This window comes from Pipra filicauda, unplaced genomic scaffold (genome assembly GCF_003945595.2).
Source record: "Pipra filicauda isolate LSUMZ 115617 unplaced genomic scaffold, ASM394559v2 scaffold87_size3191425_pilon, whole genome shotgun sequence".
Taxonomy (NCBI): Eukaryota; Metazoa; Chordata; class Aves; order Passeriformes; family Pipridae; genus Pipra; species Pipra filicauda.
In genome coordinates this window covers 2,817,138-2,840,412 of record NW_024105064.1, presented here as the reverse complement: position 1 = coordinate 2,840,412, position 23,275 = coordinate 2,817,138, and the positions used below count along the sequence as shown (strand labels likewise).

Here is a 23,275-nt window from a genome sequence, read left to right as displayed (position 1 = left end):
TAAGTAGAAATCAAAACAGAAGGAGGAAGAAAAAGGGAACATTGTCACAAGCCAAAAAGGGGAAAAAAAAAAAAAAAAAGGGAGCCCGAGGGCAAATTTTGCTGCAGAAAACACACATAGTCATAATTCTTGTGCTAGTCACCATGCAAATGGTAATAGTCTTTAGTCCCATGAATACTATCAGTGCCGTGTTTGCTGTGAAACATTAATTGAGATAATGTGCCCCTTTCGGATGCAGCGGGGAGTCGTACGTCAAATTGTACCACAACAAAATTACGGCAACATCTGCAAGAGACACACAACAGCCATTGGGGTACCTTGCCTTGGATGAGTCCAACTGGGTCTCCGGCTCTGCAGATGGAGGATGCAGGAGCAGGAGCCGGGAGGGGAGGGAGCAGCTGGCACCGCGCACGTGGGTACCTGTGGCTCGCCCCTCCTCAGCTGCCGCCCGGGGAAAACGCTCTCCAGGTTAGAACGTGTTATCTCCTGACCCTACTTCAGTCGCGGGATTAAACCTCCGGCAGCTCTTTGAATGCCAGAGCCCCTCTTTAGTCACGTCTGCCCGCTGCATTCACATTTGTTCCCTGTAACCCTCCATTGTAGCGCAGCTTTCAGAGCTCACCCGCAGCTGGCAGCCGGCCACGCATTCATATGCTTTCCATCTTCCAGCAATAGCCAAAGTAAATCTTTCAGTGCTTGGCACAAGAGTGTGAATTCAATAAAAAAGGCTTCAAACAAGTTTAAGATGGCTTGTCTCTAAACAAACGAAGAACAGTGAGCTTTTTGAATGCTCATTGTGGTTTAGTTCCTGCCTACAGCTAAATCCAGATAACCCCCAGCAGCACTGACAACCCCGTCTGGTAAAACAGTCACCTGTCAAGCGGGGATGAAAATACCTTCACATCCAGGCTCAGAGGGGCTGCGGGGAGGTGACCTGCTGCTTACCAGGAGCTTCAACGGGGCAATCAAAGGTCCTCGTTGTCTTCTTTGTGAGACCTGAAACTCCCCAAGGCCGGTGCTGAATGCGCAGGACCCCGGGGGAACCCGAGCCCTGGGAGCGTTCCCTTTACAGAGATGGTGTCAGGAGGTAACAAGCTCGGGATCCCTGGGGTGCATTTTGAGGCATCGTGCAAAGTTTTCTGGGATTCCTCCTGGCATTCACTGGGGTTTCTATAGAGCCCAACTCTTTGTGCGGTGGCTTTGTGTTGCAAAGTTTTGCAGCTTGTGTGAGTCTGCCTCGCTTCATTTTGGTTGATGGTACTTTATGCTGGAGGTTTCAGCAATTAGGACACAGTTGGAAAAGACTGTGGTAAAGAAAAGACAGCCATTTTGGAAAAGGAAAGGAGGGGGAAATTAGAGGAACGATTCCTGAATGTGCCTCCCCATGTGTCCGTGCGTGGATGTGTGTCAGTGCAGGCATTCATCCTCTGCACCTGTGTTATCACAGGAAAAGCTGCTCCTATCAAAAACACGGAGATTTTAGAGATTGCTAAAGTATTTCTTTAAATGTTCTTCTGTGGTTGATACAAACTCTGGAATAATTTCTCCTTTTTTTCCTGGAGAGATAATAACACACCTGTGTGCAGTGTAGGAACTAAAGTTACATCGTGTGGGTCAGAGATGTACAATCCTCACAGGTCACCTTCATTCTTCACACTGACTCTCTGACCAGTCTCATCATCAGGAATTAAACAAGGAAATGCTACTTCCATAAAAAGATATCCCAGCATTGGTTAATGGGATGCCTGGGGACCTACACCCTAAGAAATAACTTCACTGGGACCAAACAGGATCTGAGGGGGGTTCCCTGCCCATGGCAGGAGGTTGGGGCTGGATGATCTTTTAGGGCCCTTCCAACCTAAAAAATTCTGGGATTCTATGATTCTGTGTTTCCAGGACTTGGAGTGATGATTCTCACTGACTGTTGGTCAGTGCTTGGCATGTGTGGGGGGAGTATTTTCTCCACTATGCAATCCACAGTTACCTGGGTTAAATGGCTTTCTGTGTGCAAAGAAAAAAAAATTAAAGATACTAGAAGTTTGAAAAAAAAAAGCTTTAGAAATATTAAACCATGAGAACAGAGAAAGGTTTGTGCAACTCAGATGAAGGTGAGCTACCTCCCTCACAGGTCTGTACCTGGGATGTGCCCTCCTGCCTGCACATTTGTGCTCTGTCCCCTCTCAGTGAGGTCCAGCCCCCGGGTTTGGTCTCGCTGTGCTCCCTGAATCACCTCAGGTCAGGGGGGCACCTCCACACACACTTCCTTCCAAAGTTCAGCCCACAAACGCCAGGCTTTCCCTGGCTGAGACAGCAGACAAGGGGAGACAAGTAACAAACTGTTAGTCGTGTTTTCCTTCCTGTGCATCCCGAGGAGTTTGGTGCTCCAACACAGGGAATGGGAGAGGGAAACACTCTGTGTGTGTGTGTGTGTGTGTGTGCACTTCAGAAAGGCAAACAGGGAGAGACAGGATTGTCAGCCAGCTCCTTTCATGCCATTAATTATTCCAGAATAAGAAAGTATCTATTTTCCCTACAGTAAGGCTTAACTTCCCTTCAGCAGACATTATCTCCCAGGCTCCCTGGCAGCCCGGGATGCAGTAATAAGGTGCAGTCTGGATGTTGTTATGTATTTATTAAGTTGTATCAGGGCCCATTTAGCAGCAGATCTGCAGTTTATCACGTAAATATCGAATGCCAAATACAAAAGAGAAGAAAATAGCAACATAAAAAATTTATCTTTGGGGGGGAGGAGAGGGAGAAAGGGAGAGGGAATGGTGCTGATAATGTGATTGTGCCTTCAGCAATAGTGGTTAATATCCTTCTGCAGGGGCGCGGTGTAAAAATATTCCAGAGCTGGGGGGGGAGGAGGAGGAGAGGGGAGCCGAGCTGGTGTTTGTTTGTTTTAAAGTGTATTCTGGTTGCAGGCTGGGTCAGCGGGTGGCCAGACTGAGAAAATGAGTCCCCCGGGCTGTAATAATTGTAACTGTCAGGGAAAAAAAGTCAAGGTCTTAGATAGCAGTGGTCTGCTCTGACTTCTGACCATGGAGAAATATATATGAAAACTATTGCCTGGGGCACTCGGGGAAGAAACCAAGAGGTTTTAACTCGTGGTGGCTTGTGCTTATGAATTGGAAAACTCGTTTTGCACCTTGGTGGTTTGTATCTTTATGATTATTTTCATTTGCAGTATAAATGAAGCTCGAGGTGCTCCTTTTTCTTATGCCCGAATTTGTGATGCAGTGAACACCCACTGCCAGGCTGGCTTTATCACAGCACGAGGTTTATCACTGATCTTTTAGCAGTGGTTATTCACAAGGTTATTCACAAAATCTCGTTATCTCTTGCAGTGCACTCACCATTTATCCGAGGGCTCCAGAGCTGCCTGCGATGGATTAATACAGAATCACACACAGGAAACTTCACTGGCTGCAACAAAAATGTTCCAGGTATAAAAGCAGTGCAAGAGAGATGTTGAAGAATTTAAAAGATTAAACCTTGCAAAGTGGAGGGGGAGGAGGGAAGAGCCCACAAACCTTGTTTCTTCTTCTTATTTTTTTATTATTCAGCCAAGGACTAGTGGCTGACTGGTTGATGTTTGTGAATCATCAATTTGCCCCTTTATTTAGGGCAGATTGGAAGCTCTACTGACAATTTGCTAAAAACCTGAGCCCAAAGAGTAACACTTGGCTGTCTGCTGCACAATATCAGGGGCTGTTCCCTACTTCAGCTGGGAGGGAGGGAGGGAGGGAAGAATTCAGCCCAGACACTTCTCCTGGCAGGGTCATCTGAGCACAAAAGCAGCTGCAAAGCAATCCTGTGACACAGCACTGCAAGGTTTGGGGACCTTGGACTTGTTTGTATTTGCAGGGGGTGAAAACAAAATCATCTGAGCAGTAACAAAATTCACTTGTGTCTGGTCACCTGTTCCCCAAGTGTGTCCCTTTGTCTTTGGCTGAAGAAAACACTTTGGTGCCCAGAAGCTTCCTCATCAAACCCCATATCCTTCTGCAAAATGTTCTGGCTTCGATTAAACGTTATTTTTATCATTCTTTGTTCAAACATCCCAGCTGCTCTGAGAGCTTTCTAATATTAATTAATTAGTAAATGTAATTCCTTTGAAAAGAATTAATAAGGGGAATTGGAAATAATATTTATATACCTGGTGAGACCCAAATAAACTACACAAACATCAAGCAGCAATTAATCCCAGTTTGAGGGTGACAACAGCAGGTAAGGTTTTACTGGTAAACAAGGATAATTGTTGCTGGAATGTGATTTACTTGCTGAAAGTCACTGCAACAGTGAACTGGATAACTTTTATGGGCCCCAGCTGTACTTTACTCACCTTCCTTATGGTCTGCCTGGGTCTTGTGAAGACAGTAGAGCACATGCAATGGAGAAAGAGAGGGCAGTAACAGCAGCAGTGAGGGACAAGTGCTGTGGAGCAAAGAGGCACGTGAGAAAAAACACCACTGGTACTTGTGTTCCATCCTTACACAGAGAGCTCCCCTGCTTTGTCTCCCAGTAGTCCCAAATTGCAGTAATTCACATGTCAGTGCTCATTGCTCTTTGTAGAGAGGCAGCAGAAACAAGAGACAGAACTTGTGACACTGCTTTGGGACCCTCTCTGAGGCTGCTCTGCCTCTGGAGCCAGGCAGTGCTGAGAAGAGCAGGGACTCAAAACCCAAAGAGAAACACCAGCTCCTCTGGGCTGAGGAGAACAGCAGAGCCCAGGCACTTCCCCTCTCACCCTGCACTAAACCTGGCCAGTTCTGCTGGGAAAAGGACGTGGCATCCAGTCTCATTCCAGAGACTGCAGGCACAGAAAACCTACCCTTTCCATTTGTTAGTTGTTCCAGCAGCTGAGGATGCCCAGTGGGAACAATTTGAATTTGCCTTCTCACCCATGATGTTTCTGTTCTGCTCATGTCAGGACTTCTGCAGAGCTTTGTCTTCTCCACTTGTGAAGGTACTGACCCATGGTATCAGTATTGCCCCCAGATCATTGTTTTAGCATTAAATATTGGTTCACATGGGCCCATCCCAAAGTCCTGGAATGAGGAATGTGGTCACTGGGCAAGCAAACCTAAATCTTCCTGCTCTGACAACAGGGTAGGAAGCCAGGGTGGAGATCTCAGCTCTAAGGGACTTCCATGATTTTGAATCTCTCTGAGCCTTCATTTACCAGCGAGCTCAGCCTGGAGCCAGGCCCAGGAACCCACAGGGCTCCTCTCCTCTCCTCTCCTCCCAGCTTTTCAGAAATGCCACCTGGCTGCAGGAAGGAGGCAGAGGTGCAGCTGTCCCTGCCCAGCACAGGGGTCACAGCAGTTACCTGGGGCTCACTAATGCAGCCTCTGCAGCAAACAGCCCTGCCCCAAATTTGCTGTTTTAAGGTGAAGGTGGAACAGGCAAAGATCTCAATGTCACTCCAGAGCTGGGAGGGAGGGCTGCGAGGAGGAGGAAGGCAGAAACCTTCACAACTAATGTCAATTTTCTGCATCAAATATTTTGATAATTAAACAAAGCTGATCAAGAGAGGAAAACAGCAGGTCTCCAGAGCTCCGGAAGCAGAGGCCCATTAAATAGAAGAGTCAGAAAGTGCCAGAGGCGGCAGCCTCAGATTAATGGCACTCCAGTAATAGATTTTCCCAGGCACAGTCACACAGGAGACAACTACTGTGCAGCCAGAGCAGCGATGAGGCCGTTAAAGCAACAGTAACATTAAATCACCTGGTTCCAGGGGGCGAGGGGATGGATGTGGGAGCGCATCGGCTGCGGCGCCGCCGAGGGCGGAGAGCTGGGTCTGCTCCCGGGCACAGCGCCTGCATCCCGGCACTCACTCACGGCAGGGCAGGCTGGCAGCTCGGATGGAGGGGGAATGTAGAAACAGATGAGCAGCAGTTCCAGAAGGAGCACAAATATCCCTCCCTGAAATGGAGAAATGGGCATTAAACATCTCAGAGTTTGGGTTTGCCGGGACCGACCGCAATTATCGAGTACAGATTTTGTCTCTAGTGTTTGTCCCCTGACTTTCAGGGTGTTAAAACACCATTTTGCATTTGTTCAGATGCAGCTAAAGTCGAGGAAGGGAATGGGAGGGATGGCAGCAGGGTGGGAAAGCAGCCCTGTGATCTTATTCAAGCCAGTTTTATCTCAGCAGTGCTTGAACTGATCTTCCTTGAAATGTCCATCCTGTCTAAAGCATTTCTATCCATTCTATAATACAATAATAACAGAAACAAGGGTTTCTTCCAAGCCAGGCTGGCATGGATTAGAGTCCACCACGAGAGTACCTCGCTCCCAGCTGGGATGGATGGAAACCAGATGAAGTGGCTGAAAATCGGAAACAACTTTGAGACGTACTTGAATCCTGATACCATCACATCACAGGGATGGGTTACATTTATGATCTTATCTAGGATTTTTGTTTGTAATCAATCCCAGACCTACTGGCTATCACTCACTATAAGCTTATGATTTCCTGGTGCTAACAAGGAAAAGTTGGGACATCAAACCATGAGGGAGTGAAGCCAAGCTATGATACAGCAGATAGGATCAGAACTGGAATGCAGCAACAACAAAAAAACCCCAGAAAACAAAACCCACACTACAAAAGTGCCAGCCTCCTGCAGCCTCTGCATTTCAGCCTTTGTCTCTTTTGGCCTGTGCTCCACACAGAAAGTGTGGGGTGTGTGCAGAAACCTCGGGTTCCAGGCAGTAAAGTTTGGGGATAAATGCTACCAGAACAGAAATTAAAAAGGGATACCCCGAGACCAAAGCACAGCTTCAGTGTGAAGTACAGTCACCATCCTTAACTGTGTATATGCAGAGGGAAATGCAGCAAAATGCACTGATTTCCTAAGTCTTCTCTGATTGAATATGCATTAGGAAATTATAGGTATTTGTGCATATTTCTTTGCATCTTCTTCCATCTCAATTCAAACAGAGGCCTGTTTGGACAAAATAGTGGGTCCAGTCTAAGTCAGGGAGGAGAACTGCTCTTCCCTGATTTCTGCCTGTTTTCCAGGTTGATCAGTGTTGAACAAGGTACTACAAAGGACTGGGCCTCTTGCATATTTACCCACAGCACAGCAAACTTTGGGGGCTTCAGCTGTGACAAAGACACTGGAACTTGGACATTTCAGTCTAATTCTGTCACCAGACCTGGCTGGAATAGGAGCACTCAGCTGGTGCCATGGCAGGGCACAGGGAGCACAGTCCCACGTGCATGTGCAGTGTTCAACTGCTTGGTTCCCTTTCTCAGACTTCCAGATCCATCAACAGCCCTTTCCATGCCTTTTCCTGGGGATCCTGCCATCAGTGGCCCACTGTGGAACTCCATTTATCTGTGCTGGGTTGAACAGGGACAGATTTAAATGTACAACAGTTGTCTTCTATGAGATGCAGCAGATCTCCCTCACAAGTGACTTCCAGGTGCAAATCAGCATCTTGGAGTTTGGGAGGCATTGGGGACAGCCCTGCTCTGCATCCTGAACAGCCCTTCACCCAGTGAAGGAGCTCCCAAATGCACACTGAGTTGCTTTCTTCCTAACTTTGCATGGATTAGCTGAGACTAAGAGTGTGACAAATCTGTTAATGTTCCAACAGGCCAGCCCTAATTTCGTACATACCCTTCAGTCATTTTCCAGATGGAAATAGAAACTTCTTTTTTTTTTTTTTTCCCCCCCACAAACAGGCTGTTAATATTTTCAATATAGGCATGAAAAGATTGTTCAAAGTGAATAAGTTTCAACGGGAGGCATTCAGAGTGTTTCAAAAATCAAAATTCCTGAGCAGCACCTATGGGTTTTGTAGGAAAACAAGGTACCTGTGGTGTAAGTGGAATAGATAAGCATAGAGGAGAGGTTTAGGAGCTTGCCCAGGATCACTGCAGCTGGAATTCAACCTCTGAATCCCAAGCTCCAAACCCAGTCCAAAGGGTCTTTCTCATAACTAGTAAAGCATATTCAGACCTGCATTTGGTTCAGGAGCTCATAGTCAGCCCTATCCAAGCTGCAGGATAATTAATCCCCCAAAGCAAACAGAATTGGACCAGGGAAATAGGCAGGGCCAGGGGCTTTATTGGGGATAACTCAGCTCTGGAAATCAGGAGGGACTCAGCTGAAGTCACTGCTGTTGGTCTCCTCTGGAAGGAATGGATCAGAACCCGGTCCCAGCATTTCACACAGTTCTGAGAATCAACATCTGTAACTGTATCAGTAGCCTGGAATTTCCCCTAATTGGCACCAAATGTTCACCAGCTCATTACCTGGGCAAGGCCAACAACAGGGGAGAGATGGCAGAGGCTGAATGGAAAGCACGAGGAGAAACATGAAGAGCAAACGAGTTCCACACACAGATAGGAACTGGGCTGTAACAGGCATTAAATAATAGCCATAAACTTTTCTTCAAGTACACGAATTACAGTATTATTTCTTCCCAACTGATGCCCACAGTAAAGGTGTGTGATGTTTTTCACTCTTGGTGATGTAAAAACGGCTCCTAAAATTAGCACATAGCAGCATTTGTGTTGTGTGAATATCCTGCAAATTTGTGCTGGTGTGTGTTGGTGACACAGATTTATGTGCCCTTAGAATCTCTTGAACCTACTTGACTACAGTCACTACTTGACTGCAGTGGCTTAAAGACCTGCTGGAGGAATATTGTGTAACCCCTGAGCTTGGGGACTCCCAGTACAGGGACACACTTTGGGACTGATGCTTCTTGTGCCACCTAAAAAGAGATATAAGTTGGGGTCTCTGAAGGGAGAAAGACACCCATCACGTGCTGAAATCACAGTGTCAGGAAACCAAGTTCCTTGTTAATCTTCAGAGAAGAAAGTGCTTGAGGATTCTGAGGTTTATTCAAGCAAACAAACTTAATAAATCCTGTTAAAGTGTTACTAAGAGTTTTGCTGCTCTACTTGAGATTCGTACCCTCAAGTTCTAATGCAGACTGAGGGAAGGAAGTGCCATTAACTAATGCAGAAAATAAATCCTGCTTTATTCCCAACAAATGCAGCTTCTTGACACTCCCAGCAACAACAAACCATCAGTTTGAATGATGCCACAACAACAGGGCCAACACAGAGACATTGGATTTGATGATTCTCGAGAATCCAGCTCAGGATATTCAGGATATTTCACATCACCTTCTACTCACAAAATGCTTTGGATTGGGCTCATTATTAAAAGCAGCAATTAAATGGTAATAACTGCCTGTACACATCCTCCTTTTGGAATTAACCCAGAGGCTTTGGAAAAGCACATCCTGAGATTAATTACACGTGTCATTAATGTGCAACTGGCACAGGTTGCCCAGAGAAGCTGTAGCTGCCCCACCCCTGGGAGTGTCCAAGGCCAGGTTGGACGGGGCTTGGAGCAACCTGGGCTAGTGGAAGGTGTCCCTGCCCATGGCAGGGGGTGGCACTGGATGGGCTTTAAGGTCCCTTCCACCCCAAACCAGTCTGTGATCCTGTGATCCAGACATTAGTGCCTCTATCCCTTTTGGGAATTTGACCCCAGGTGGGCTCATGCCACCTTTGTGCCATGGCCACTGCTCAGCTTTGTCCACAGGGTCTGGATGTGCCCCCCAGACCTGCCCCACAGCTCCTCTGGGCAACCTGTGCCAGGTCCTCACCACCCTCACAGGGAAGAATTTCTTCCTTATACCCAAATGTCCCCTCTTTCAGTTTGGACCCATCACTCTTTGTCCTGTCACTCCAGTTCCTGATGAGCAGCCCCTCTCTGGCTTCCTTCAGATCCTGGCAGGTGCTGGGATTTCTCCACACAACCTTCCCTTCCCCACAAAACAAAAAAAGCTGTTCAGGCACAGGGTGTCACCTGGATTACATCTTTCCCCAGTTTCAGCAGCGTGTCAAGAACTCATTTCTTGAGGAAATTCTTAGTCCACAACACACCCTGAGCCTGGAAAGCTGCTGTGCTGAAGGATGGAGGTTCTCACCCCCTCGGGGAGCAGGGCACAGCCTGGGCACAGCCTGGGCACAGCTGGCCCCCTCCCTCTCCTCCTCTGTGCCCTGGCAGGAATTTGAGCTGCCACACAAACCCACAGGCTGTCTCTTCCCCTCTCCTGCCTCTCTGAGCCTGTTTCCACACGGGTGGGAGGGACCTGCCATCCCCTCCCAGGGCAGCAGCTCCCACACCTGAGTGACCCCATGGAGTCACCTCCCTGCTCTCAGGAAGGGAGCTGCTGGAGCTCCAGCTGCTGTGCTTATCCCTCAGGATCTGATGGCTGGAGCTGTGCCAGGGCAGGCTCAGGGTGGATCTCAGCAAAAGGTTCTTCCCCCAGAGGGTGGTTGGCACTGCCCAGGCTCCCCAGGGCAGTGTCACGGCCCCAAGGCTGCCAGAGCTCCAGGAGGGTTTGGACAATGCTCTGAGGGACAGGGTGGGATTGTTGGGGTGTCTGTGCAGGGCCAGGGATTGGACTGGATGATCCTTGGGGGTCCCTTCCAGCTCAGGATATTCCATGATCCCATATGCCCAGGCAGGAGCTGTGCCCGTGGAGAACCACTCCTTGAAGGGAAGGAGATCCTCCAAGTGCATTTTGCCTTTGGAGATGGGCAGCTCTGCTTCGAGGGGAAAACTACTGTGTGAATTGGCCCTAAAATTTAATTTTCTCTTTAAAAACAAATCCCTGCCTTAGCATTTGCAGCGGTGATTTACAACATGGAGTGACATTTCCAAAAAAAAAAGATAATGTGGGTAATGAATTATTTGCTGATCCAAAGGAACAATTGGACATACCTACTTTTGGTGGATTTAATCCCTGCCGAGGTGTTGGCTGGCAGGCATGAAATAGCCCTTTGCAGGGCATTGTGGTGCATTTGTGCTGGGTACAGTTACAGGAGGCAGCTCTGGGACACGTCCACGAGGCCCAGTGTGGTGCAGTGTAACACAGCCACAGTAACACGAGCTTTTAAATGCAACAGGATGGCAAAAATCCATCTCAGATCCGACCTTCGCTTCGGTTCAGATGCCAACTGTCATAATGCACAGGGAGCCAAGTCCTTCTGCCCTTGCTACCAAAGCCAGTGGGACGTTCCCTCATCAGGGAGGAAGCATCGCTCAAACAGGGGGGGAAACAACTGAATCAGCTGCATTTTTGAACACATCCTTTAAACTGGGACCCAAAGGGCTGGAGATGCAGTGCAGTTCGCCCAGGGTTCCACACTGCCCATTCAAAGGGCACAGCACTCCTGACATCCATTTTCCTGGCCGGCAGTTTGCTCCTCTCGCCGTGTTTTGCCTGCCCAGAGGAGGCAGTTGGGATGCTCTGACCTTCCCTGATCCAGTGCTGCTCAACAAGCTCATCGGGGAAGATTTTATCCCCCCCGATAACGAGCAGCACACGATAACACATTTCTGCACTTTTCCATCAGCAGTGCCCTGGCTTTGGGTGGGAATGGTCAGAGCCAGCCCAGGCTGGGCTGGGGGAGCTGAGCTGCTCCCTTCTCCTGTCTCCCTGCGTTTGTTGTTCCTCCGGTGAGGGATTTGAGCTCTGCACTCCTGCACCACCCTGCCAGGGTCGGACAGTAGACAGAAAAGTGTCCGTTTCAATTTTGATTCTGATCCTGGGATATTTCTAACTCTCTCCATATCCTTGATAGATAATGGTTTAATAAGCGATCTGTTTTTTATTTAAGGGGTCGGTAGTAAAACCCAGATCACGTTTCTCACTTGGTGGGTTAAAAAACCGCTTACGCTCATTTCTGCAATGTAAAACGACACTATATCAAATCAAACATTTCCAGATGTGGCCAGCTTGGGGATGGGAGGGCGAGGGGAGCGACAGCTCACGGCCGAGCTTTCCCAGGTCTGTTTAACAGGATTGGAACCCCACCTGCTGGCAAAGAGTGTTATAGTGATGGCGAGACAAGAACCCGGACAGTTTTGCTTGACTAAAATCTGCGTGCCCGCAGCGATGTCCTAAATATTTAGTCTGATTTCCATGCAGGCTGAGCATCACTGAAGTTAATAAGGGCGCCTCAGTGCTTGAAACTTATAAAAATCATATGGTTAAGGGTGCCCTAAATGTCAGTCGCACTGACAGACACGAGGAAAAGCACAAATGTCACTTAAGAGCTGATTTGTGTTTCCAGCACTTATGGGACTTCAGAAAAATTCAGCTTTAGTCAAGTAATCTCGGTCTTAATTTGGATAATCTAGGTCAAATCAGCCTTAGACAGATCTAGTTTAGTTAATGATCCCAAAAGTCTGAACTTTTATGTTCTGGTAAGGCAGAAGGATGAAATCAGTGATATCCTTCTCTGTTATCCCTCTTATGGCAGATCAAAAATTAAGACAGTTAGAAATTAGACAGGATGGAAAGATCTCATTCTGAATGCCCACGCCTGAATTAGACAGCTTTGAAAGGAAAGCTTTATATATTTCACTCAGAATTCACTAAACCAGCCCATCACTTCCTGAATTACAGCTTTCCATAAAAACAAAAATGAAGAAATCCATCTTGGAGACCATTTATGCCATCTTAGGTCTTGTTAAAATAGCCCAATTAGCAGTATAAAAATTTGCATTTTTAACACATTTCAAAGCCAGGTAAGTTTAAAAAACACAAGAAATTCACAGAAAGCAATTTTCTAGCACTAGAGATCAATGTTTCAGCATTCCCAAATGAGATACTTTCCACTTGCAGCCAGAACAGAGCCCATTCCAAAGCCAGAAAACCTGCACCTCGTGTTGCTCCATCACTGCTGGTTTATGAGCACCAGCCCTGAACGTCCCAGGTCTGATTTCAGCACAGAACAAAGTGTTGCAACGTGTTCCCTCAGGAGATCACGAGCACAGGCTGAGGAGAGAGCAAGAAGAGGGTGATACAGAAAAAATAATCACCCATTTCCAAAGGGACTCACAGAAAAACCACTCTGGCTCAGCAGCCACTGGGCACCATCAGACTACTCCACTTTTTTTGGGGGTGCAGCAGAGTAAAAAGGTTCTAAAAACTATCCTTGGAATGGGCTTAAGTCTCTAAAGAAGGAGTTCCTGTAATGTTTGCCCCTAAATCCCCATTGCAAACACGAGAAGGTGTCCAGCTCTGGACAGGCCACGAAGTGGGAGCAGCTCCCTGAGGGTTTGTTCTGTTACTCTTTCCCCTCATGGTGAAGGGAATCCAGGTCAAAAACTGCCCCTGGAACAACCCAAAAAAAAAAAAGCCCTAATGAAGAAGAGAGATCGGGCTGTTTGTGGCATCCTGGCATGAGCACCAGGCGTGGCCAAATGTGAAGAAAAGGACAAAGCACTGAGATAGAAGAGAGGCTTCCAAAATGCCAATCAGAAAGTCCTGGAAGGATTTTCCTGGATGAACTAATGACAGAGGGACAAGTTAAAGCACCAGGTGAGTTGTTTGGATAAGGCTGAGGTAGAGACACACTCCCCTCCATGGGCAAGGAAACAAGGCAAGCAAGCTCAGAGGGAAGGTGTCAGCTCTGGAGAGTTTCTGCTGCATGGGGAGGAAATAGCTCCTTTAAAAATTGCATTTCCAGCACACTTGGACACTGAAATGGAAAACAGGGAATAGGTTGTACCTGGCCAGAAAGAAGACTCAGCAGGTACCATCTGCCATGGGGGTGCTGTACCAGCCCTCCCTGCCCCTCCTGGCAGCCCAAACAGCTGGACTGGGCTCACACAGAGGGGGTTCTGAGTAAAAAAGGAGTTTGCACCAGCACTGGGCCTGCTTCTCCTGCTATCTGCTGGGATCAAAGCATGGCAACAGCTGCACGTCTCAGCTCACTGGCAATGACCCCTGCAGTGGATCTGCTGGGTCCTCACCCCACAGCTCCAGGGAAAGTGGATTTAAAGAGGAAAAAGGCAGCGAACACCCAAGCTGTGTTTAGCCACACTCTGCATCCTCCTAACCTGCAATCTCTTAAGTGCCACTTACTCAATTAATCCGAGCTCTTCTACTTTAAAAGCAAAGCTGTAACATATTTAAACAGCTCAGAAACCCTCCCCACCAAGCCCTGCTTACTATCTGATCCACCAGCAGTGACTGTGCATTAACTAAGAGAGCCCATGGTTTGATTAACACTTCCACTGCCACTTTGCTGCTGCTGCTGCTCATTTCTGCTGAAATTCTGCTAGAGCTGAAGTTTCTCAGCTTTTTTTAGTAGGGTGGATCTCATCTCAGTGGGGACTGTCTTTTGGAGCAGCTCCTAGAACATCCTTGCAGCAGCTATAGTAACTATTTTTATAGGCAAGTTTTATTAGGAAAGTATTTTAAATGGCCTTTGAATGCAATTTAGCAGCTGGAAATAAGGCAGTGTGCCAGCATCATGTGAGCAGACAATCTGTGGAGCACCAACAAGTGCTACCAGAGATCCTCAGTGCTCTCCAGGCTGTGCATGAAAACCCAGGACAGAACCCACTGTGCAACGAGCCAGAAGGTGCCCTGAAACCACAAATGCCTGGAAGGCTGAGCTGTGCTCTTCCTGGGTCTCTCCTTAGAAAAGGCCCTACTTTCAGAGACCTAAAGGACATATTTAGAGCTAAAATAGGTCTGGAAAGGGTGGTTTTATTACTCAGTGGATGTCAGCTCACCATAAATACGTGTAAGGACATGAGCAGCTCCCCTGGCATTCCTGGGGCCACTGATGAGAGTGTGAAAGGAGTGTGAGTTCAATACTGAAGGGCTTGGTCCTAAACAAATGATCCAGGGTATAAAACTAAGTGATCCAAACACACGGGGCCTGACACATTCATCTGCTGCCCCAAGAAGCAGGAAAAGCTCTGGATTTGGGAGCAGACACGAGGCCCTGTGGCTCACCCAGGCTCTGGTGCGTGGCCCGGGCCAGGAACCAGATTGGCATCACTGGGAGCAATCAGATGACTGAGGAAGTAAAAACAAAGCTGGAAATAGCTGAAGACCTGGTTCTAATCTCAAGCCATGCTGGCACAGTCGTGTGTGGAGTTACTGTGGTTTCAGCTCATGCAAATAAGAGTGGAAACTGGCCTCCAGTACGAGAACACACTGAGGGAAAAGGCAGCTTTGCTTTTAGACATGACTCCAGTTGTTCAGTCTGAGAGTCAATTAAGTTTTGCTTTCTCGACATCTCCTTCCCAATAAAGGCTCAGTTTGTGTGCTAGGCATTTTTTTTTTAAATAAAATAAAACAAAATCATACATTTGGCAGGACCTGGACATTCCTGCTACTAAATTGTTCTGTACTTTATGCAAAATTTCAGGGTATTAAAGAGAAGGGGAGTAGCCCCTTTGACCAGTGTCCAACTGTTTAGAACTGTTAAAGGGGAGGGTTTGCCCGTGTGTACATGTGGGATGGAACACAGCCATCCTACCACAAAATGTTCCCAAAGCAAACATCCAAAACCTGGCTGCTGGCAAGGGACACCAGCAGCCTCTGCTGAAACCAGTCATTCACACAATGCCAAACCAACAGATCCCCACTGGTGACAAGCAGGTTATTTTCTTCCCTCCTGAGAAAGGGCCGTTGCAAGGGACAGGAAACAGGGACTGCTGAAGCAGAGTGTGGGCTCAGGGGCTTCATCTGCAGGGAGAAGGAAGGTGGGTTACTGCAGATGTGCAGAAAAGGGACCATGAGCATAGTAAAGGTCACACCTGTAGGGACCACCTGAACCAGAGGGTACAGACCCTGCTAAGTCAAGACTGGCTAAGCAAGAGAATCATTGGTTTGGGTTGGAAGGGACCTTAAAGCTCATCCAGTGGTTTCTAGAGAGTCCACTTTGTTTCAGGCAGTGCTGAGAGATCAAAACCTTCTCCAGCCCTGCGCCAGCCCCCGTGCAGTGCCAGCTCTCCCCTGTTTCACAAAACAAGGTCGTGGCCACGTCCTTCCCCTGGAAGCCACAGTCCCACTCCAGCCTCGTTCCCCTCTTGCCCTGCTGCTCTCCCACCCGAGGGCTGTGCCACTGCCAACCAACCAACAAATAACCCATTTCACCACCATGTTTCCCTTCCTCCCTCGTGTTAACACCTCCCCACCAGCTGAGTGATCCCTGCACGCCCCAAACTCCTGTTATTGTTCTGCCTCTGCTTTGACACCTTGTTGGAGGAGCTGTGTTGATGGGTTGCAGGTGCCCCTGGCTATGGAACCGGCCAACAACCCACTCACAAATTTGCTCCACTTGTTAATATTAAAATCATATGGCCAATGCCTCCCTAAATTGGTTCAGGCTTGAGGTACTGCTGCTTCACAGTAGGAAGGGTGTTACAACAAGGCTTTCTGCAGGCCCTGCTATTTATGGTAAACACTCCACACTGTTGAAATAACATAAAATTTTGAGATAAACCCATTCTAGCAAAGGAAATGTTAAAGTGCCACCGACTCTGCTTTACAGCTCCACACCAAATTGTGCTGCAGCTGCCTCAGAGGGTCCCTGATTTAACACAGGGCTGAGCTCCACACATGCTGTGCTTGTGAGTACAGAGAACACAAGGAGATTCCTTTATTTTCTACCTCTGTCTGGTTACAAAGTTGTCCAGACAATGTCAGGGAGGGCTCTGTCCCTGATGTTTGTGGCACTGTGAGCTCTGTGGGTCTGAGACTGCAAAGAGTGGTGGACATTTTACAAGGTAAAGATCACTGTAGGTTCTGAAGATTCTCTGCTTACCAAGCCTGAGAGGGCAGATGAGAATATCTGCTGGTGCTCCTTCATTTATTAAGCAGAAGAGAGAGGAAAAACTCTATTTAAACTCTAAGCTTGGGCTGATTTTTTATGTGGATTGTCTAAAGAAAGGGTGAAGCTGGTTTTCACCTTCCCACACAACTTATTTCATTCAGAATTTGATTACAGGTGCTAATATGATCCCTTGGGAGTTTATCCACCATCAGAATAAAATCAAAGACAACATATTATCCCAAATATTCCTGATGTGCATGTACTCCTTACACACTTCGTTGTCTGCAAAATATTTTAGCAGGTGGACTGGTGGTGATGTCTGCAGCAATTTGAACCCAGAACTTTACAGGTATTTCAAGAGATAAGCACCAAGCTGGGCTTTGTTCCCCTGCAGTGACACAGAGGGCTGGAGTTGTTGTAGAGACTCACTTGCCAGAGACCCAGGCAGGAAACATGGTCCCTGCACGAGCCAGAGCATCCAGCCAGACCTGAGGAATTTGCCTGTTTTCTGCCAACTCCTCGCATGGAACAGAAACACAAAGTAGCCTGAAACATGTCCTCGGTGCTGGCACAGCCCTAGCAAGGAGCCCTTGCCAGCCAAAGCTGTTTCCTTCCTTTAAAAAGTGACCACCCTGGTTTTTTATCATTAAAATATTTATCTTTGCCATACAGACCGATCTGCAGGTTCTTGGCCATCCCAGTTGTGCTCATATGGTGGGTGAAGCAAATAAAAACTATGGAATTACCCCTGTTTTCAGACACCAGCAATCCCAAGGAGCCAGGTCCAGGCAAATAACCTGTGCAAAAGTGCTCAGCTGGCCAGAGAACACCATTTCTGACCTGCCATGACTCCTGGAAATCCAACTGGAGTCATTTTATGGTTGTGAGTGTCAGTGAAAGATACCAAAGTCTACAAGTTCCCTGGAAATCCTATTTATGCCTCAAAATCAAGAAAAGCTAGGAAGGAGTGTGTGATTCTGCGACCAACAGTTACTTTAAAAAGAGAAGTTTACATGCCACCTTTATATGTTTATTAAATTAATTCCAAGGAATAAGTGACACTGCCTATTCCAGGATATCCTGTTAATCCTTCACAGGAAAACCTGTGGCTTCTCTCCACGGGTACAGTCTGCAAAGACTGAGATTCCTTCTTTTATCCATTCAATTTGGGAGCACATGCATTCCAGGGTTCTGAATTGACTCTGCTATAACCAGAGCTGGGGGTCTCATTTAGGATGAATTCAGACCTGGATTCACATAGTTATTTGAACTTCAGATGCCAGACAGAAGAGCAAAGGGAGAGTTTGAGGAGCTGTGCAGACACAGAATCATTATCAGAACAAATCAGTCCGATGCTGAGAGCTGCTACCAACGTCCTAAAACAATTGTGTGCATCTTCCAGGGGGCTTTTCCCAGAATTATTGCATGCTCTGGCCTCCAGAAGGCCACCCCAGAAGTTGCTGGTTTACGGTAGTTGAAGTGGGATTAGCCTTCATGAAAGACTCAGGAATACTTTTTCTCAGTGAAAGTTTACAATAATATTTTAAAGACTCTCAACCAACACCCACACTTAAGCTTTGAAAACAGATAATGCATTTTTAATGGGGTTGCACATCTGACAAGGAATTTGACTAATTCCTCTGATAGCAGACAGCTTCCTCCCCATAATTCATCTCAAAAGGATCAAGAATCAAAACACTCCCTGCCATCTTTGGAATGGCCCCTCCGCCCAGGCCGCCTGGAAAGGCTCAGCTCAACTGCAGCATTCAGTGGCAGGAGAACAGAGCACAGATACCTGACCCCCAAAACAGGGGCTGGAGTCGGGGAGGGGAGCAGGGAAAAGCCTCCAGGACAGGGGCTGCTGACACTGAGCCCATTGTTTCCCCCCCAGTGGTTCAGCTCTCCCAGTGTCAGTGGAGCCACCAAGATCCTCAAAGGTGCTCGAATCACATCGTGTCTTTGTTCTGCTGAACCAACAGGGGTGAAGCACAGGCAGTTGCCTGAATTTGAGGTGTTTTAAAAGGGAAAGCAGGAGAGCTTCCTTTAGCTTTCTTATTATTTGCCCTAATGAGGATTTCCCCCTCATAACTGGGGGTTCTACCGTACACTAAAGCCCTTCTCCAGAGGAGGAGACAGGTCAGTGCTGCCCACAATCACATGGCTGTGCCTTTTGCACCACTCACAGCATAATCCCTTGTAGATGCTCCACAGCACAAAACCCAGCAAGGTCTGTCAAGGCATTTTTAGCATTTGTTCTGTTAAAAAACAAGAAAAAAACCCTGAGGTATTAGGGTGCACTAATCTTTAGAAAGGTTAATTTATTCATAGGGATTTTGACAGAGATGTATGGCTAGGCTGGAGTCCCAGGCACTTCTTCCCAAGGGGAACTGCTAGTGCAGAGCCTGCTTTCCTGACACGAGGAGAGAGAGGCTTCAGAACAGACCCAAACTGCATTAAGTGGGGCTCCCAAGCATTCAGGGCACTTGCTCCAAACTCAGCTGCCTGTTGATGCAGCAGAGAGGAGCCCTGTCAGCCTGGAGACCACGTGAGCTGCAGGCAGCAAGAGCATCCTTCTCTCTTACAAAACGAGTAGGTAACGAACCTCTTTCCTCTTTTACCTCCCCTGGAGCAAACAGAGCTCACTGCAAACCCAGTTCAGAGTGGTATGAGCTGGTGTCAGCATGGGATGGACAGCACACGGTGCTGCCTTGGTGAAAAGCAGATCTTCTCTCACCCATGTCCCTGTGGGCTGTTCACACCCTGCCTGGTTCTCCACAATAATCTTTTGGATTTCTAGACAACACCTTGGGTACTTGTTCCCAGGTTGGTGTTTAGCAAAACCAAATGGAATCTATTTTTCTGGGTATTTTGGAATCCCTTTTTCAAAATGCCAGAAAATAAATCCACGGCTGCTTCAATGGGAGGAATCTGCTAAAATAAACTGTATCCTTGAAATAAACACATTAGAAAGGAAGGGGGCCATGATTTTAAGATATCTGACCATGTCCTGTTTTTTCCACTGGGAACAGAGTCTACTCCATAACTGCACAAAGATTAGAATCTCTTTACCCTTCTAAACTCAGGCAGAGAGGATGTGGCCTCTGGGACCTGTCAGGACACTGCAGGAACCCAGCCTAGTAACTGATTTGGTTGCTTCTTTTTAATTTGCTTGGGTTCTGTGCAATTAAAACTAAAGTTTCCACGGGCTGTGGAAGGACAGAGCTAATTTGTGACTGCCCTCCCCTTCCTGCAGCAATTCTTCACTGTCAGGAACACCTGAGCTGTTCCTTTCAAGCTTTTGACCCACAAAGCAACTTAATCCTGCTGGTGGGTGGGTGAACCACATCCCAGGGTGTGCAGTAAGGATGCACCAGCACGGCCAGGAAAATGAGCCTTTCCCTCTATTCCCTCAGCAGGTTGGAACAGAGGATCTCCAGAGATCCATTCCAACCAATGCTCTGTAATTCCACGATTTCTTTTAGGGGAGTCTCTGAACACACAAAATGCCTCCCCACACAGAGCCAAGCACAGCTGGGAGTTCTCCATATTTTTCTTGTGCTGCAGCAAAGCAACCACTTTTTCCCCACAAAAAAAGAGGGTTTTGCCTGAGCTGCACAAGGATCCCAAACCACACCGGAATGAAGAGCACACCCCAGAGAACCACCTCCCTCCTCTCACAGCCATCCCCACACAGCCTTGCTTTTCCAGCAGTATCTTAATTCCACTCCAAACATTTCCCAACATCTCCCCCAGTGCTAAAATCAGAAATGGCTCCTCTGCAGCTCCCCTGGGTTGCTCTCCTTGTTGCCACCTGCACTGTGAGAGAGCAGCTCAGCCCACCCCAGCCAAAAGCAATAAGGCTCTGCTGACCAGAGCTAGTTAACTGCTAGTTTAGATTATTAACCTCTTGCACTTAATGAGAGTCCTGAGGCTGCTTAAGCCACAAGACTAAATTTCTCCTAACCACAAACATGGAATCCTCATTAATATGAATCCGAAACACTTTCCCAGGAAGAAATAATTTGTAGAATGTAGAATCTACCCAGAAGCAAATGATGCTGGATTTAGAGGTATGTTTGAAACTTCTGCAGTTCAGTTTAATTTTTCCCCAAGGAGAGGGAGGAAGGTCTGGATGAAGAAATGGATTTTTATTTTTAATTGCCAGGTGTCACCAGACCTTAACAAGAAAGTTTTCTGACGTTTTCCCCAACACCCCCAAATACTTGTAATTATTTTCTGGGGAATTTTACCTGAAAAATGATCTATTTCTAACTGAATTTAAGCCTGTGTTATGCAAACAGTAAACCAGCTTGTTTGAAAGTAATCCCTACCCAAGGGCCAGCGGAGGAATAAAAATAAATAAAGTATGAGAGGTTTTACAAAACCACAGACACCACCGGGGTTCCCAGGTCTGAGGGAAGAAAACCTGGCCATGCAGGCTCCCGTTCACATCCTGGCCAGGGGAACGTTTTGGGATGTTACAATGGGATGTTTTGGGATGCATTACAATAGAATGTTTTGGGATGCATTACAATAGAATGTTTTGGGATGTAGAATGTTTTGGGATGCCTTACAGGTTGCCGTGGGTCGGGTTTCACAGCCATGGGCACCTGCTCCCTGTGAGGGGAACGTGGCCGTGTCCAGCAGCACAGCCAAACCAGGGAGCACAGCCAGCTGGATTCATGGCATGGGTCTGGAACTGCAGCAGGGCAGGGCCTGGCAGCCCATGAGCACTGGCTCTGAGCCCAGCCCTTGGTGCTGAGCCCTGGGACTCCCTCGGTGGCCACCAGTGATCAGAGCTGCTTTCACCCAGGTCCCCAGAGAGACCCAGCCTGCACCCAGCTCTGGGTGTGCTCCCTCAGCTGAGAATTGTAGAATCACAGAATCACAGAATCAGGTGGGTTGGAAATGAGCTCCGAGATCATCAAGTCCAACCCTTGATCCAACCCCACCATGGTTCCCAGCCCATGGCACTGATGCCACATCCAGTCTTATCTTAGAAACCTCCAGGGATGGAGAATCCCCCACTTCCCTGGGCAGCCCATTCCAATGGCTGAGCACCCTCTCTGCAAAGAATTGCTTCCCAATATCCAACCTAAACCTCCCCTGGCACAGCTGAAGACCCAGCCCTCTTGTCCTACTGATAGTTGTCTGGGAAAAGAGACCAACCCCCCCCCCGGCTCCCCCCTCCTGTCAGGGAGTTGCAGAGAGTGAGGAGGTCTCCCCTGAGCCTCCTCTTCTCCAGGCTGAACAGCCCCAGCTCCCTCAGCCTCTCCTCACAGCACTTGTGCTCCAGTCCCTTCCCCAGCCTCGCTGCTCTTCTCTGGACCTGCTCCAGCCCCTCCAGGGCCTTCCTGAGCTGAGGGCCCAGAACTGGACACAGCACTCCAGGGGTGGCCTCCTCAGTGCCCCTCCACTGGTCCCCTCTCCAGTGGTGCCGCTCCGGGGGTGGCACAGCCCTGCCGGGCGCTTTCATCTCCGCGGGTGTCCCGACGGACACCAGCTTTGAAGTGAGGAGAGAGCCTTCCTCGGGGTGGGATCAGGTGCTAACAGGAACAGGGGGTCTCTTTCCCAATTGTTCAGCCCATTGTCTGAAACCCAAGCCCCCTCCACGCTCAGAGGTGCTGGTGAAACCTGAGGAACGGCGGGAAGGTGCAGGCATCCCTCTGAACCTCGGAGTGCCAGGGGAACACCCTGTGGGAAACTGTGCTTCAGAAGCACATCCTTGGGTGGAAACAGCCCCCAACTGCCAGGGAATGCACGTCCTGGAAAGCATCAGTGTGTAATGCATTATCCCCTGGTGTCTGAGCTACTGTGCTGGCAAAAGCTTTTCCTAATGACAATCACATCCCACCACCCCCCTCACGCACACTGGTTTGCATTACAGAAAACATGGAACAACACAAAGCCAATTTCTCTGGGCTGCAACTGGGTTTGGATTTGTTCCAAGCAGTCACTATCTAACAATCTCCTTCCAGGAGTTCCCACTCGCTTCTGCTGCATCAATCGATTTTTATGTTGGTATCTTGTTTTAATCTTTTCTGTCACATGGGTGCAAGTGCAGCAGCAAGAGCAGATGGGGCTCATTTATGTGTATCACAAAGCTTGGTCTTAATGCATTTAAAGAGTTTTCTCAGGTATGTTTGGCCTCTCTGACATATACACAGTGTTTTTCATTAGATCTATTCCTGGAAGGTTTTGTTGAAATTTGAAGGATCAGTGGGGCAATTTTGCCTCTCTCTGATTTAACAAGCTTTTTTTTTTGGCAGATTTAGGAGCAAAGAGATACCAATCAGATATCCAGATATTTTTGCCCAAAGCAGGCATTTTAATTTTGATTTGCAAAGTGATTGTTTTACTATCACTTTGTTGGAACTACTAAAAATATATAGGAACACTAAATTTCTTCCAGCTCTGCCCACAGGGTGTGCTCTCCTGGATAGAGTAGAGATGACCCTGCCAGGTCAGGGCTGAGCCAAGGAAGGCCCAGAGGCAGCATTTTACTGCCATCCCCACTGTACAGCCTGTTCTGTGCATATAAATACATATTATTCCATAGTCTGTTGATAAGGATCATTCCACTCACATGAAGTTCATGTCAAACCACACATTGTGCAGCACTGAACTCAAACAAGAACCCACAACACA

At 47.8% G+C, this 23,275-nt stretch overlaps 2 long non-coding RNA genes across 2 annotated transcripts in view; one reads left to right on the top strand and one right to left on the bottom strand.

The window, feature by feature from the left end:
* The first annotated feature begins 359 nt into the window (after window positions 1-359).
* Window positions 360-9,093, top strand: LOC120325197. The gene is made up of 3 exons (XR_005567078.1): window positions 360-468; window positions 3,348-3,446; window positions 9,022-9,093. It is a non-coding gene; the product is annotated as an uncharacterized LOC120325197 (long non-coding RNA).
* The window catches only part of LOC113999522, a 42,846-nt gene continuing 23,926 nt past the window's right edge, over window positions 4,356-23,275 (bottom strand). Inside the window, exons 2-3 of the long non-coding RNA XR_003544898.2 lie at window positions 5,731-5,928; window positions 4,356-4,437 (exon numbers count right to left, since the gene is read on the bottom strand). This is a non-coding gene — a long non-coding RNA (uncharacterized LOC113999522). The remainder of the gene's footprint in view (window positions 4,438-5,730; window positions 5,929-23,275) is intronic.